Source organism: Pogona vitticeps, chromosome 10 (genome assembly GCF_051106095.1).
Source record: "Pogona vitticeps strain Pit_001003342236 chromosome 10, PviZW2.1, whole genome shotgun sequence".
In the NCBI taxonomy this organism is placed as follows: Eukaryota; Metazoa; Chordata; class Lepidosauria; order Squamata; family Agamidae; genus Pogona; species Pogona vitticeps.
In genome coordinates, this window is record NC_135792.1 from 14982036 (window position 1) to 14999340 (window position 17305).

Sequence of the window (17305 nt, forward strand, 5' to 3'; positions counted from 1 at the left end):
TTGTCTTTGCTCTCCTTTCGATCATGAAAACATGAGCTGCTCCTGTTACATAATTGTTTTGACTAGATCTACCCACACTTTTTGACAAAACTTGTATTATATAACATATTTTGAACTCACTGAGTCAAGTGCTATACTGTACAAATCTACTTCATAAATATGAAACCAGACTTTATATTCAAAGTTTAAAGTCATAGTAATGTAGTGATTTAAAACATTTCTAACTTGCTATATTCTTGTACTTCTACAGAAGTGTAAAAGTCTTTTGAAAATGAATTTACAGTGGTGCCTCACTTAACGAGCACACGTTTAACGACGAATCCGCATAGCAACCCGTTTTTTGCGGTCGCTAACGCGATCACATTGCGATGTTTAGATAGGCTAAACATCGCATTGCGATCATTTCTGCACCCGGCAGCCATTTTGGGAACAGCTGATTGGCGATTCCAAAATAGCCGCCGGGTGCAGAAAATGGCTGCCCGCACCATTTTCGCGCCCTACCCTCACTTACCGGGCGGCGAAAATGGCGGCCGGATCCAGGATTCTTCGCTTACCAGTGAGTTTTTCCCTAATAGGAACGCATTAAACAGAGTTTAATGCGTTCCTGTGGGTTTTCCCCGCCCGGATAGCGAAGAATCCCGATAGCGATGTTAATCCTGGAACGGATTAACTTCGCTATGCGGGGCACCACTGTATGTATAAGACATGTATAGTCTCTGACTGTACCCTAGCTTTAATAAGTGGAATTCTATGTTAAGCAATGGTCTGGAGAATTCAGCTGTAGGTTGAAAGTACAAGAATTTTTTTTATGTTTATGTAATATTTGGAGGGGGGTGGCGATTAGCTATCCTCTGGATGGATGTCTTTGACCTAAGGATAAAAATCAATTATTATTTTTAATCAGATCCATATAAATCTTGATTTCCATCACAATTTAAATCCAAAAAATACATATTTTTATTTACATTGTCAAAAAAAACTTTTTTTTAATTTAAATGTCACAATTCCCATAAACCCTAATCAGTTAGCAGGTGACTGATACCTGTTGTCTGTACACCTAGAGGCTGCTAAAATACTATAGCCGACAGTAGACAGAGGCTGTAAGTTTTGGAAAAGTGAGCCCAACTTGTGTTATTAAGTAGTCTCCTGGCCATAGCTGGAAATCATTCACCTAGCAAAGATAATAACTTGCTGTTTTTGGGAGGGTCCAAGGATGGTAGCTTGCTTTAGGTTTCAGGGGCTCCCTTTTACCATTTAGCGCTGCCCCACCTCTTTTTAAAGATGCAAGTGTTTTGAGTTACTTCCAGTTTCAGGGTTTTTGGTGACAGGCATTGTAGTGTTTTGTTTGGCTCTTCATAATTCCAAAGGTAAATAGTATTAACACACTGGAAATACACTCTTTGAAACAGTAGAATTTTCTCCTGAAAAGATGTTTGCAGGATTGGGTATTAGGAAACTTAAGCATCTTTCAGTCTCAAGAGGCTGTGGTAACGTGCTCTGTATAGAGGACTTGGAACAGCATCAAGTGTGGCTGAGAAGGCCAATTAAAAAGTAACAATCCCTTCCACACTGAAGACAAATACAATCTGTCTCCTGTCCAGCTCCCTGATTTTCCTGGTTTCGGGATTGCCTCTTTGCCTCGGACCAGCTAGACAAGTATCTCTTCAAAATGGGAGAGGCCATGATGCATACCGCCTGCCTCCAGGCTGAACGCTCAGATGTGAACGTTTCCCATCTGTTGAGGTCTACAGTATTCCTAAGGCCTTCAGATCCCGCTTGCAGATACAGTATTTGGGAAATACTTTATATCATGTTTTCTCGAAAATAAGAGAGGGTCTTATATTAATTTTTGCTCCAAAAAACGCATTAGGGCTTATTTTCAGGGGATGTCTTATTTTTTTCGTGTACAACAATCTAAATTTATTCAAGTACAGTCATGTCATCATCTTCTGGTTGCTGCACAGTGGTGGAAGGTGCAGTTTCACTTAACTGGGACTTATTTTTGGGGTAGGGGTTATATTAAAGAGCATCCTGGAAAATCATACTAGGGCTTATTTTCAGGGAAACAGGGTATAAGGCCAGATTATTCATCCAACTAATTCAGTATTGCCCTACTACAGTTTTCAGGAGCTCTCTAAGATCTTAAGCAGAGTTAATTTTTATCACTTGTCACTTCATCTTCATGAAAAGTATATAGGATTATTGATGACCACAGACTAAACATATGTCCATATTTAATTTTTTATTATTTATAGAACACTCCATTAAGCCAAGCAACAATCTTGGCAGTTTACAAAGTTAAAACCTAAAACCCAAAGAAGCTCACAATTAAAAAACAAGCAAGCAGCAGTGTCAACAGTGTAGTGCAAGCAGTGAGAAAAGCTACAGTAATTCGGTTCTGAGTTTCATCTACAGAAATATAGTGTCCAACTCAAGGGAAGTAATAGTAGTACCACACTATTCTGCTTTTATCAGGACTTCTTTTATCAACCAAGAACTAGTTGGTTGTAAAAATCACAGCTTAAGCTGCAGTATGTCCGTCTATAGGAGACATTGTTATGCTGACTTTCTCCCAAGGCAGCTCACATGTTATTTTAGACATTTCGATTTATATTTCTTCTGCCCAAACTTCCAGTAGGTTCTAGGATCAAAACTTCCCATTGATCATTTGCTTTCTACCCTGGACAAGTTTGCCCAGGAAGAATGTGCGCCTCAGCAGGAGCCCTAGTACCCATTTCAGCACATTTGGTAGAAAAGAGTAGTACTTTCTTTAGGTGGTCTAGTTATTTTCTCAAGTATCCCCAAATCTGTTATTTTGGATTATCTGTTCGTCCACTTAGATGTTGAATCAGCGGGAACAGGAAATAATCCTCAAACCTTCTACACATGAAGTATGTGCTTTATAGCTCTATTTATAGCTCTATAACTGAACTACAGTATAAATCTTTAAATAGAATTTGGTTCCATTTTTAAAATAAGTTGTTGTTTCAGTCGTTGAGTTGTGTCCGACTCTTCATGACCCCATGGACCAGAGCATGCCAGGCCCTCCTGTATTCCACTGCTTCCCAGAGTTGGATCAAATTAATGTTGGTTGCTTCGATGACACTGTCCAGCCATCTTATCCTCTATTGTGCCCTTCTCCTCTTGCCGTCACACTTTCCTAACATCAGGGTCTTTTTCATGGAGTCTTCTCATAAGATGGCCAAAGTTTCTGGATCTGTCCTTCCAGTGAGCACTCAGTTGATTTCCTTCAGAATGGCTAGGTTTGTTCTCCTTGCAGTCCAGGTGATTCTCAAGAGTGTCTTCCAGTACCACAATTCAAAAGCATCAATTCTTCGGCGGTCAGCCTTCTTTATGGTTCAGCTCTCAATTCCATACATTGCTACTGGAAAAACCATAGCTTTGACAATGCGGACCTTTGTCGGCAAGATGATGTCTCTGCTTTTGAAGATGCTGTCTAGGTTTGGCATCACTTTCCTTCCAAGAAGGAGGCGTCTTTTAATTTCGGGGCTGCTGTCACCATCTGCAGTGATCATGGAGCCCAAGAAAGTAAAACCTCCGTATCTGCCTCCATATCTTCCCCTTCTATTTGCCAGTAGCCATGATCTTAGTTTTCTTGATGTTGAGCTTCAGGCCATTTTTTTTTTTGCACTCTTCTCTTTCACCCTCATTAAGAGGTTCTTTAATTCCTCCTCAATTTCTGCCATCAGGGCGGTATCATCTGCATATCGGAGGTTGTTGATATTTCTTCCAGCTATCTTAATTCCGGTTTAAGATTCCTCCAGTCCGGCCTTTTGCGTGATGTATTCTGCATGTAAGGCAAATAAGCAGGGAGGCAACATACAGCCTTGTCGTACTCCTTTCCCAATTTTGAACTAATCCGTTGTTTGATATCCAGTTCTAACTCTTGCTTCCTGTTCCAAATATAGATTTCTCAGGAGATGGATAAGGTGGTCAGGCTCTCCCATTTCTTGAAGGACTTGCCATAGTTTACTGTGGTCCACACAGTCAAAGGCTTTTGCATAGTCAATGAATCAGAAGTAGATGTTTTTCTGGAACTCTCTGGCTTTCTCCATAAGCCAGCGCATGTCAGCAAATTGGTCTCTAGTTTCTCTACCCCTTTGAAATCCAGTTTGTACTTCTGGGAGTTCTTGGTCTACATACTGCTGAAGCCTACCCTGTAGGATTTTGAGCATAACCTTAGTATGCAATTGTATGGTAGTTGGAGAATTCTTTGGCACTGCCCTTCTTTGGGATTGGGATGTATACTGATCTTTTCCAATCCTCTGGCCACTGCTGAGTTTTCCAAACTTGCTGGCATATTGAGTGTAGCACCTTAACAGCTCCATCTTTAAGATTTTAAATGCATACAGTGGTACCTCGCAAGACGAGCCCTTCGTTTAATGAAGAAATCGCAAAAGCGATTGCAAAATGATGTTTCCTATGGGGTTTTTTCGCTTTGCAATGATTGGTTACCTGCTTTGCTAACCGATTATCGCAAAATGAAGATTTTCGCACAGCTGATCAGCGGTTTCAAAATGGCCGCCAGGTAAAAAAAATGGCCGCCCGCTGTTTTCTGGGACTGATTCCTCGCTGCACGGGCAGCGAAAATGGCCGCTCTAGGGAGGCTCTTCGCTGGATGGTTGGTTTCAAGCCCATAGGAATGCATTAATTGGATTTTAATGTGTTTCTATGGGCTTTTTAAAATTGCTTTATGATGTTTTTGGAATGAATTAACATCATAATGCGAGGCACCACTGTACAGTGGTGCCTCACTTAGTGATTGCTCCATTTAGCGAAGAAATTGCTTAGCGACGCATTTTTTGTGGTTGCAAAAGCAATCGCTTTGCGAAGGTCCCTATGGGGTATTTTCACTTTGCGATGATCACAGGGACATGATCATCGCAAAGCAACCCTTTTTGCACAGCTGATCGGCGGTTTCAAAATGGCCGCCAGGAAAAAACATGGCCACCCGCTGTTTTTTGGGACGGATTCCTCACTTTAGAGGCACCGGAAATGGCGCCGCTATGGAGGATCTTCGCTCAACTGTGAGTTTTAAGCCCATAGGAACGCATTAATCGTGTTTTAATGCGTTTCTATGGGCTTTTCTATTTTGCTTAGCAATGTTTTCATTTAGCAGTGATTTTTTTGGAGCGAATTAACATCACTAAGCGAGGCACCACTTTATTTCAACTGGAATGCCATTGCCTTCACTGGCCTTGTTACTAGCCATGCTTTCTAAGGCCCACATGACTTCACTCTCTAGGATGTCTGGCTCAAGGTCAGCAACCACATTATCCGGGTTGTCCAGGACATCCAGATCTTTCAGGTATAATTCCTCTGTGTATTCTTGCCACCTCTTCTTGATGTCTTATGCTTCTGGGAGGTTCCTCCCATTTTTGTCCTTTATCATGTCCATCTTTGCACAAAATGTTCCTTTAATTTCTCCAATTTTCTTGAACGGATCTCTTGTTTTTTCCTTTCCATTCTTTTCCTCTCTTTCTTTGCACTGTTCATTTAAGAAGGCCCTCTTCCTTACTATTCTTTTGAAGTCTGCATTCAATTTTCTGTAACTTTCCCTATCTCTTTTGCATTTTGTTTCCTTTCTCTTTGCTATTTTTAAGGCCTCGTTGGACAGCCACTTAGCTTTCTTGCATTTCCTTTTCTTTGGAATATTTTTGTTACTGCCTCCTGTACAATGTTACGAGCCTCCAACCATAGTTCTTCAGGCACTCTGTCCACCAAAGCTAATTACTTAAATCTGTTCTTCACTTCCACTGTGTATTCATAAGGAATTTGCTTTAGATTATACCTGACTAGCCCAGCGGTTTTTCCTACTCTCTTCAGTCTAAGCTTGAATTTTGCTATGAGAAGCTGATGATCAGAGCCACAGTCAGCTCCAGGTCTTGTTTTTGCTGACTGTATAGAGCTTCTCCATCTTTGGCTGCAGAGAATATATTGAATCTGAATTTGGTACTGCCCATCTGGTGATGTCCATGTGTTGTTGGAAAAGAGTGTTTGTGATGACCAGCTTGTTCTCTTGACAAAACTGTTAGCCTTTGCCCTGCTTCATTTTGAACTCCAAGGCCAAACTTCCCTGTTGTTCCTTTTACCTTTTGACTCTCTTACTTTAGCATTCCAGTCCTCTTATGATAACAAGAACATCTTTCTTTGGTGTCTGTTCTAAAAGGTTTTGTAAGTCTTCATAGAATTGGTCAATTTCAGCCTCTTCAGAACTGGTGGTTGGTGCATAAACCTGGATTACAGTGGTACCACGCAAGACAGTTACCCCCTCAAAACGACGAATCTGCATGACAATGAGGTTTTGCGACCAACATTTTACTTCACAAAACAGTGATTCCTATGGGGGAATTTCGCTGGATGACAATTTGGTCCGTGCTTCGCGAACCGTTTTTTCGCAAAATGACGATTTTTACAGCTGATTGTCAGCTTCGCAAAATGGCTTCCCTAGGGGCGATCCTTGCAAAACAGTGTTTTCAGGCCCATTTTTCGCAAGACAGCGATTTAAAACAGCTGATTGGCGCGTCACAAAGCAGCTTCCCTATGGGCGATCTTCGCTGGACAACGATTTTTCCCCATTGGAATGCATTAAACGGGTTTCAGTGCATTCCAGTGGGGAAACGCATTTTGCAAGATGAAGTTTTCACAAGACAGCTATTTCAATGGCACGAATTAACATCGTCTTGCAGGGCACCACTGTACTGTGGTGTTGAAAGGTCTGCCTTGGATTCGTATTGAAATCATTCTATGATTTTTGAGATTGTATCCCAGGACAGCTTTTCCCACTCTTTCGTTGACTATGAGGGCTACTCCATTTCTTCTACGGGATTCTTGCCCACAATAGTAGATATGATGATCAAATGGTTTTTTTGGGTTTTTCGGGCTCTTTTGCCATGTTCTGAAGGTTGTTCTTCCTAACATTTCGCCAGTCTCTGTGGCCGGCATCTTCAGAGGACAACGTCCACAGTTGAGCGTCCTTTTGGCTTTGACCCAGCCACTTCATTAGCTCTGGAGCTACTTGTACTTGTCCTCCGCTCTTCCTCAGTAACATGTTGGATGCCTTCCAACCTAAGGGGCTCATCTTCCAGTGTCATATCTTTTAGCCTTTCTGTCCATGGAGTTTTCTTGGCAAATATACTGGAGTGCCTTGCCAGTTCCTACTCCAGGTGGATCGCTTTTAGTCATAACCCTCCACTATGACCTGTCCGTCTTGGGTGTCCCTGCACGGCATAGCCCATAAGCTTCTCTGAATTACTCAAGCCCCTTCGCCACGACAAGGCAGCAATCCATGAAGGGGTTAAAAGAAGTGCACCTGGTCATATCTCACTAGAGTGAAAGGGGTTGGTTGCTCTGCGATTATTACTGGAAATCTGGTCAAAATAGAAGACTTATCTCAAAATGTTACCCTCCTAGAACCTTCTTCTCCCAAATTGTAGTTTTGGTGATTTCAAATGTGACATATTGTCTTCTGCCTTTGCAGTGTTAAAGTATTAGGTGAGAAATAACTAAAACTCATTATTTTATGTTCTTGCATAGATTCCCTTCTCTGCAGGCTGCTGGAGGAAATCTAGAGGGAGATGTTGTGAATTTATTAGAACCTAGTTTAGAATACAGTTAACATAGAATTTGGGTCAATTTCCCCATTCCAATTGCTGGATAGGTTATATGTAGAGAGCTTCAGTATAAACCCAGGATGGGCAGAATATGCCCCCCCCCAAAAAAATTAAAATTATTCTGGTGGGAAAATTTGATTCAAAGATTCATCTTGTCCTCTGCAGGCATGGTGGTATAATTTTCTCATGTTTCTCCCCAGGACCTTGATAAGTCCCCACATCCACAATTTTGGGGCAGCACTAGAGGATTCAAGAGCCTTTTTAGTGATAAAGTTTTGTAATTTAAAAAAATGCCTAGTGGAACTCACAGGAACAAGTCCACCTTCCAAGGTCTAGGGGTGGGCATACTGTATGTGGGAGGTTCACATAAGCAGTTAAAGCTGTCAGAATCAGGTAGTTTTGTCAGAATGGCCAAAGATCGTTTTTGTTTTTAACTAAAGGATTCCTTAATTTAAATTGTGTTTTTTATTTCTATTTTTAACATGATTTGTCTGAAAAAAAAAGAACAGAAAAGAAAAAGCAGTGCAAGATATTTCTAATTGAAAGCATAACACTGTGGAATAAGGATTATAAACTCTAATTATATATTATGAAATAATATATTCATATAATCTGGTTATAAAATTGTGTGAATACAGTTCACCAGAATTGGGGGCTTGGTTCTAGGGTATTCCATAGATTGCTATATAAATTATGTAGGATAATTGTTCTCTCTTCCCTAGTACTCTGTTCAGTAGATAACCATTAGAAAAATTCACATTTAAACTGGGTTTGTTTCTCTAGAAATGCATACTTAATAATAGCAGTGCCCTGTTTCCCTGAAAATAAGACCTAACCTGAAAATAAGCCCTAGTATGATTTTTCAGGATGCTTGGAATATAAGCCCTACCCCCCAAAATAAGCCCCAGTTAAGTGAAACCCCACCCTCCACTATTGTGCAGCAACCAGAATAAAATATGACTGTATTTGAATAAATGTAGATTGTTGTACATGAAAAAAAATCCCCTGAAAATAAGCCCTAGTGCATTTTTGGAGCAAAAATTAATATAAGACCCTGTCTTATTTTCAGGGAAACACAGTATATGGAAATGAGAAATAACAGACTTATCGTCCAGTTTTCAAGCTCCAAAATTCTTGAAGCTGTTTTTCCCTCTGTTATCTGTTATAATACTGGAATTTTTTGGAAGATCTATTAAAAACTTTAGGGTTGCTTTCTGTAGTTTTATTGAGTGCCAATTTTTTTAAAAGTGCATTAAAGCTGTTTTCCCTCTGCAACTGTCTGTAAGCAGACTGTTATCCCCCTCTTTCTGTGGAAGTGCTTGCTTCTAAACACTGAAGTGTTAACCAGTAGAGAATGATTAGAGAAAGTCATTTAGGCAAGGAGATGGTAAAAATGTGTTAAAGTTCTAGCAAGCAAGATTGCAAGATTTTTGGGAAGGTGATCACATGATTAAAACTAATCTTTCTGAGTAATGATTTAAATCATGATGTATATCAGTTTATTTTAAATGAAATTCACTGTGCTGTTGCTTATCGCTATTATGTGTCTGGGTGTGGTTTCCCCAGGCTTCAGGAAGATGCCAAATCCAGTTCCTGGAAGGCTGTGCACATATGTATGAAAATAATTACCCTGTCATTGAAGTGTGTCCATTCCCAGTTGTTTCCATATTATGTAGAACTTAACTTGTTTTGACTTCTTAGCTCTTTTTGTGGGTAAAAGCTAAGAAAGACTGGAGAAAATTGAATTATCCTCGTCATGTGTAATCAAAAGGGTATGTTGTAATTAAGAATTACTGTGTTTTTGGGCATTCTGTACACTAATTAGCAGGGGTGGGGACTCAAAGCACATACAGTGGGGTCTCGACTTACGAACGGCTCGACATACGAACGTTTCGACTTATGAACTGCTCTCATACGAATATATGGACTCGAGTTACGAACTTAGATTCGAGTTACGGACTCTTTCCCCCCCTTTTTTAAAAGCTAAGTCATCTTAGGTTAAAAGGAAAAAAGAAAAAAATATTCCCCTCTAGTGGCAGAAGGCGGAATAGCAGCTTCCCATTAGTTTCTATGGACGAAAAGAGCAGATACGGATTAAATGGTTTTCAATGCATTCCTATGGGAAATGCAGATTCGACTTAAGAACTTTTTGACCTGAGAACTGCCTTCCAATACGGATTAAGTTCGCAAGTCGAGACCCCACTGTAACTGGTTGTCAAATCAGAATTAAGTCACACCAGCAACTTAGTTCAAGGTGTTTTTTTTAATGATTCAGACTCAACTCATGACTTGGAACCCATCCACCCCCTCCCTTTTTTTCTGAAAGAAAAGGCTTATTTTTAATAGGGACATGGGCTTGGTACTTGGTACCAAAGACTTGGACTCAGACCCAAAGACTTGTCAACATCCCTGCTGATTAGTCCCAAAGAAGTTGGTCATCTCAATACCTTGTTGATTCTTCATTGTCACCGGCAAACATTTGCGTCAAACAACTATTCCTACTCACTTCTGGTATCAAATCCAGCTCCTGGTGTAAGAGAATTAGAGACAAATACCAGTTTTCTATTGGCCATGGCTAGCTGCTAATGAAGATCCTTTTGCAAACCTTTTTCAAAAATGGAGGAAGCAGTTGATACGGAACTGGAGGAGGCCTGGCCGAGAAGCTAGAGCAGGAAATCATTCTCATTCTACATAAAAACAAAGAGCCGTGAGAATTTCCAGTTTACAATAATTTACAATATCCACTTTTAATTATTGTATCAAGGAGTCCTGCTATAGCAGGAACAAATAACTCACCGCATCAAAGTGAGGGACACTTGTTGTTGAGAAGCAAGGTCTTCCAATCAGGGTGGATTTGATTAAAACATTTTAAAAGTCAGGTTTTTTATGATTCAAATTTTAAAAATCATTTAATTTAAACTGTGATTCAGATCAATTAAGTTTTTTTAAACATCATTGATTTTTATCCACCCTGCTTTCAGACCTACGATTCTAGAGAATTGTTACCCTCCTTGTTAAACCACATAATGCTACTTTTCCTGTCTGTGGATGATAACTATATCCAGAGCATTCCAATGGAGACAGAATGTTTGCCTGTAGGTGACGTAAAGACAATCTGAAGTAAGTTTGCCAGAATTTTGAAAATATTTGTCATTCTGAACGTTTAGTAGGACTAATTTGCTAACAATTATGCTCCGTTTCACTTACTGAGCTGGAATTACTAACGTTCTCATTAATTAAAGATGGTTGTACTCCTTTAAAAAGCCAAATAGAAGTCTTTTTCACTCATTAAGAGTTGTCCACGCTTTCTTGAGAAGGAGAGTTTTGTTGAACTCAGTGGGACTTCTGCGTAGGCGCATAACAGATTGGATTCATAAATTTTTGATACTTATCACAAAAAACATGGTAACTCCAGGTGTCCTTCTGATCGTAGTCCTTGTTGCTAACACTATATTATCTAGTGAATTCTTCATTAGAAGTTTTATTTTATATATTGAAATATTTTTAAACTGCTGCTCTTCCTTGCAGATATGATTGCAATATTTGCAAGCATGACCAAATAAGTCATATAAGAATAAAATCAGTATGACTAAGTGAAGAAAACTGTGATGGTGAAAAAGGCATTGGTCTTCTTGGAAATACAAGTTTAAACTTTATCACATGCTAGAGCTTTTCCTGTTACCTTTAAAGACTTGTTTCTTTAAAGGTTATAGGAACATTTCAGAGTTGTGTCTCCCAATTTTAAGAAAGCTGTACCTGAATCAATGCAGTAGTATTTCTCAGATGCCTATAACCTAACCTTGCATGCCCGTCCCCCTTTTACTCAGGGAATGACTTTAATAAGCACCAGAATAGTTTATTGAACATTTTATTGGTTTGTGACAGTATTCTGGTTTCATTTAGTCGCTGCTGGTTTATCTGTTCCACATTAATCACATTCTAAAACAACAGTTTATGCTTGTTTTGTGAATCCTGAAGGTTAATGGTTTGATGTCATACTAAACTAGTATCTTCAGCAATTCTGAACTGCAAAGTGAATCTACAGGACATTTGTCTGCATTTTCACTGAAAGCATCAGAATTTAAGCAATACTATTGACAGAACTTTCTTTCTGTAAGGAGCAAGCTGGTGCAACTCTGGGTGCCAGCCTTTCTCTCAGTCTCAGAGAGGTGACTTGCTGAATGATTGAACTTAAAAACCAGGATACATAAATAATTACCTTAAATTTCTATTATTACTATATTAAAAGGCCGCTAACTTAAAACAATTTTTAAAATTCAAAAGTTGCATTAATTTTTTAATGAAATGTATCATCCCCCATTAAAACACCCAACGAAAAGCATTCCATTCAGTTGTGAAAAGCTTACCTGAATGGAAATTTCTTTGCCTGTGAATATAATGTCCTACAGAAGGAATTCTATCAGCTGGAAACAGCAATCAAAAAGGCACTGTCTCATGTTCCTCTCCAGGCATGCATGTGAGTGTGATGGGACCTGAGAGAAGAGCCTGCTCTGAGGATCTTAAAATCTGTGAAGGCTCATTTGAAGAGACACGCTGTCAGATGGTAGATCCTGCCAAGCTCCGACTGGAGCCTGGAAAGGGAAACACAGTAGAAAACACCACCACCCATCTGTGGAATCAGCATCTGCTGATGTACTTATCTGCTGGCTGAAAAGATTAAATAAAAATCCTCAGAAATACCTATTTATAGGTATTTCCTGGGATTATTTACCAGAACTGGCCACTACAGAGTGTGAGAGACCATGTAGCATTTGATACTTCCACTTTTTCAGCATGGGGGGGGGGGCTTGGAACTGATCACCCGCAAATACAGTACTGTACTCTGTATGTAGTTCTACTGTAATCTGTTATTTACTAGTCTTTGACATACATTGAGGAATCAGGATTATCTAGCATACTCAAGACAAAACAGAAGCGAACCATTGTCAGTAGAAATAGCTAGGGATGTGCATGGCAAAAAAATTCATTTTTGTTTCATTTTGGATTATTTCAGAGAAGTACCTCTTTTGTTCTCATGCCTTTTGTGCACTTGTCCTTTCATTTAACATTTCATTTCATTTTCTCCCAGTCATATTTCCAAGTACTAATTCAAATAGTCCCTAAAAGGTGAACCTTTTTGGGCTCATGTGCCCAAACTGGGGAAAAAAAACAAAAAACGGTGGGTGGTGTGCAGCCACCGCGACAGCAGCGGTGGAGGACTTGGAACCGGAAGTGGCAGCAGAAGGGGGAATGCCGGCACGGAGGGGCCTCAAGGCCCCTCTGCTGCCAGCACCAGTTGCTCCAGATCCACCTGCCAAAGCGCCAGCACTAGCTGCAGTTGCCTAGTGAGGTTTGGCTGCGCGTGGGGGCGGGGGGAGTAGCGATCTGGCGACCTATGGTTCGCGTGCCAGCAGAAAGGACTCCGCATGCCAACTGTGGCATGCATGCCATAGGTTCGCCATCACTGTCCTAAAGGAACTGTAAATGCTATGAAAAAGCAGAGGCTAGGCACCAGATAATCATTCTGGTCCAAAAGCAGGCAAGAGCAGAACCACCAACAAACAAAACAGTCCTCAAAACTCCCAGCTTTGTGTACACCTTTAACAAAACTACACCATAAATAAATCAACTAGCAATTCAAAAAACAAAATAAAACACATGCAGAGTTTCTTCTCCCAAAAACAATAAAAGCAACGAAGCAAATAAAAGGCAGAATATACCGTGCTGTCTTGACTTATGAATGTCCCTACTTATGACCATTTTGAGTTAATGACCAGCTCTGGCTGCAAAATTTTGCTTCCACTTGCGACTGGAGCTTCCACTTACAAACAAAAAAGGTGGGAAATTCAAATTTCGTAACTGCAGATGGCGACAAGGCTGCTTCTTTGTAGCTCTTTCGCGCCAGCAGTTAGTGAGTGTGATTGGAGAAGGCTGCCTGGTAAGGTAATGTGCTGTTTTCTGCTTTTTAAAAGCTCTTGTTGCAGTTTGGTTTTGCAGCATAGTTTTGGGCTGGGGGGGTTATGTTTCTGTGCTGTCATGGGTCTTGGGTGGTTTGTTTGTTTTTTGGTCCTCCCCATTTCTGATGGGTCTTGGGGGATTTGGTTGGTTTTTGGAGTGTTTTTCCCATTTCTGATGGATCTTGAGGGTTTGGTTGCTTTGGGGGTTCCCCCATTTCCGATGGGTCTTGGGGTTTGCTTGTTTTTTGGCTTTCCCTCACCCATTTCCGAAGGGTCTTGGGGGGTTGCTTTTGGGTTCCCCCCCCATTTCTGATGGTCTTGCATGCTTCCCTTGCTTTTTCCTTTGTTCTCCTTGCATTTCCCATCTGTTCCATTTGTTCTCTGTGCATTTCCGATCTGCTCCATTTGTTTTCTGTGCATTTCTGATAGGTCTTGCCCACTTGCTTGCTTTTCTGCCCCCGCCCCCTCGGCCAGAAGGGATGGATTGTGTTTTGGTGATTTTTTTCCTTCAGCCGGAATGGATTAATTGCATTTCAGTGCATTCCTATGGGAAATGGTGCTTCGATGCATGACCATTTCAACTTGCGTCCACCTTCTGGAACAGATTATGATCGCAAGTCGAGGCACCACTGTATAAACAAGCCCCCCAAAAAACAAAACAACTAAAATGTGGGGAGATTTCTTCCCCCTACAATGTGATGCTTTCTTGTGAATCTATTTTCTTTGAATTCAACATAGCAGGAGACAAGAAGCAAAAAAATAATGCAAGAAAGGGGAAAAAACAGAGGAGGAGACCCCAATGAAATTGAGAGAAAAATCCAAAAAATAATCTCAAGGAAGCATAGTGGCACAGGCAGCAGCATATGGTAATCCAAAGATATGTGGGAGTGGGAATCCCCCCCCCATCAAGAAAAACAGAGGCAGGCAGCTTAAGATGGAGAGCTCCATGAGCTTGTTGTACCTACAAAGAAGGACATTGAAACATGAAAAGAGTGTTTCCAATCAGTTGGGTTCCAACTAATCTAAGCCCTTTTGCAGTTTTAAAACTCCCACCTGCCCTCTGAATATTCTGATTGATACCCAGCACTTGCAACACTATTTGATGAAAAAAAAATCCTGGGTGATTTGACAGACAACGGGTGAAAAAAAATTAAAAGAGAAAAAAGTCAAAGAACATGAAGCATTTGTGTTGCCCTTTATGATTAATACAAATTATTAATGCTTGGGGACTCTCACTCGGAAATCAATGGAAATGGAGGGGCGCTTTCATGTTTTCCTCCTTCCATTAAAATCCAAAGTCCTATCCCTAGAAATAACTGATGCTTTCTTTAAGGAAAGCTAGCATTTGTTGTCAAAGCAGAAATAATAAGGCGCTTGAGTCACCTTAAAGACTAACAAGTTTGGTTTAGTATAAGCATTCTTGATTGTGTCCTGCTCCTTTGCTGTCAAGTGAATGCCGTAAGTGCTGTTAGATTTTACAAGCAGTTATAGAACCTAGCCACACGCTGGGATTGCCCTTGGTCATTTTGGGGTTGTTCCAGGTCATTCTGGTCCCCCTCTCCCCAATTTGAATAGATTGTCTTAATATTTGCATCTAGGAGGATATTTGTTGTGGGATGTATTGGAATAGAATAGATTTTCCTGGTATTGTTACAGTATGTGTTGTCAAGTCTAAACCGACTTATAGCAAGCCTAACAGGGCTTTCAAAGTAAGTGAGATATTTAAGGATACATTTTACCAGTTCCACACCCCATGAATTTCCATGGCTGAGTGAAGATTTGAGACCTCTTGAGTCCTAGTCCTTCACTCTTATCCATTACACCAGGGGTCCCCAACCACCAGTCTGCAGCCCGGTGCCAGTCCGTGGGCTGTGGAGACTGATCTCCCCCCCTCCTGCACAGTGGGCATGCGAGTGCGACACACGGCGAGCGCAGCTGTAGCCCCCCAACCGGTCCACAGTCCCAAAAAGGTTGGGGACCGCTGCATTACACCACACTGGGTATCACTTTCCTGGTATTAGTTGCCTAAATCTATGTAAAACAACATCCCTGGTCTGTAAAATATGAATGGGAAGTTGGTAGAACAAAAAAGAATTTGGGCATGTTAAGAAAACAAAAAAAGGAGAAAAACAAAAATATAGAATACAATATTGCTGTTGTGTTATACAGTACTTTATAAAGAGTCTATTCACCTTAGCACTAAATTTATGCTTTACACATACAAAAAGGAAGAGGAGATGGATAAAACTGAAGGCAGAAATATCACAAGAAAACGAGACAAAACAAAAGATGGGAATAGCCCTAAGATGTGGAGAGGTGGCAGCTGAACAGCAAAAACACACCTGTAAGGAAACAACATCTAATAACGCACACCCCAATTCAGCACTTGGGTCTCTAATTTGCTCCAGTCCACCACTTGACTGGAGCAAACTGGGTCCAAACACAACAAAAATAAACCACCAGCTGGTGGTGCTGTAAAAAGCCCAAGAAAGTTTTAAAAATTGTCCCATGTTGACTCTCTTTGAAGCCAGGTTCATCACAGTGGGAAAGTATGGTGGTGTCTCGCTAGACGATTGCCTTGCGGGACGAAAAACCTGCAAGACGATTGGTTTTTGGTGCCTACTTAGACTTTTTTTCTATGATCGTGCTTCGCAAGACTTTTTTTCCCTTTTTAAAGTATTTTATTATTTTTTATGACATACATATCTACAACCAAAAAAACAACAGAAATACCTACAAAACCTACAAAACAATAACACATAAAACTAACACAACATACAAGACTAACAAAACAAACATATAGGCCGGGAGGTATTTCTCATGCCAGCTTATCTATTATATAAGTTCTGACTACAGAAATATATCTGTGTGCATCTGCACATGTTATATTCCACATCACTATTTTATATATCTAATTAAGCATCTAAACATCCTAAATTTATAATCATTTTTTTTAAATTCTCTCATCTGCATTTCCATCCATCTCTCTCATCATATCCATCATAATATCCTCACAGGCCTATTCATTCCTTGATGATCTCCATTCTTAGCATAATCATTCTTTTGGTTCACACATATTTGATATTTCCATATACATGCCTTAAAGCAAAACATCCAATATTATTATTCATCATCATTTCTAAAATTCATAAATCACATACGGTTGTCTAACCTTAAATTTCAGATCAGGTAAAATTTGCTTATAGTATATTAGTCATGTTGCTTTATATATTAATTATATATTAGTTATATCTATCTTAAACCAATTGACTTCTATTATTTATTCAGCAAGTAACTTCCTCCTTTCTGGTTTCTATCAGCTCCAGTGTCATCAAACCAGGATTGGCTCTCTAATCTTGTCAACATTGTCACTATTATGGTCACACATATTTAATGTCTTAATATACATGCCTCACAAACAAAGTGTTTTCCAGTTTTGAAATGCCATCTATAATATTTTTTAAAAACATTTTCTATGCAATTGACTAATTTGATCCCAATGTAGTCTGTATTCTGGTTTTGGAGCAACATAGTATATGACCTCTGATCGTAAATTCCTGCCCTCAGCTTTGCCCATCCCTCCCCCTCTAGATTCTTTCTTTTCGGAACAGTCTTAAGGAACATTCTCCCTTCCCCGCCCCCCCCTTTTGTCTTTTTTAGTCATTCTTTGAAGAAGAGGAGTCTTTTTCTTCTTTCTCTTTGGCTCTAGTTTTC

The 17305-nt window shown here is 40.1% G+C and overlaps 2 protein-coding genes across 3 annotated transcripts in view; both read left to right on the plus strand.

The window, feature by feature from the left end:
- Positions 1 to 17305, plus strand: part of CARMIL2 (capping protein regulator and myosin 1 linker 2) — a 161360-nt gene that overhangs the window by 25243 nt on the left and 118812 nt on the right. The window lies entirely within an intron of this gene.
- CTCF (CCCTC-binding factor) overlaps positions 1 to 17305 on the plus strand; it is a 50431-nt gene that overhangs the window by 2962 nt on the left and 30164 nt on the right. The window contains exon 1 of one of the 2 annotated variants that reach the window (XM_078380370.1): positions 9860 to 10754. The exons of the other annotated variant lie outside the window; for it this stretch is intronic. The gene's annotated coding sequence lies outside the window, so the exon portion shown is untranslated. Of the gene's footprint in view, positions 1 to 9859; positions 10755 to 17305 lie in introns of those variants that run through there. 2 annotated transcript variants of the gene reach the window in all.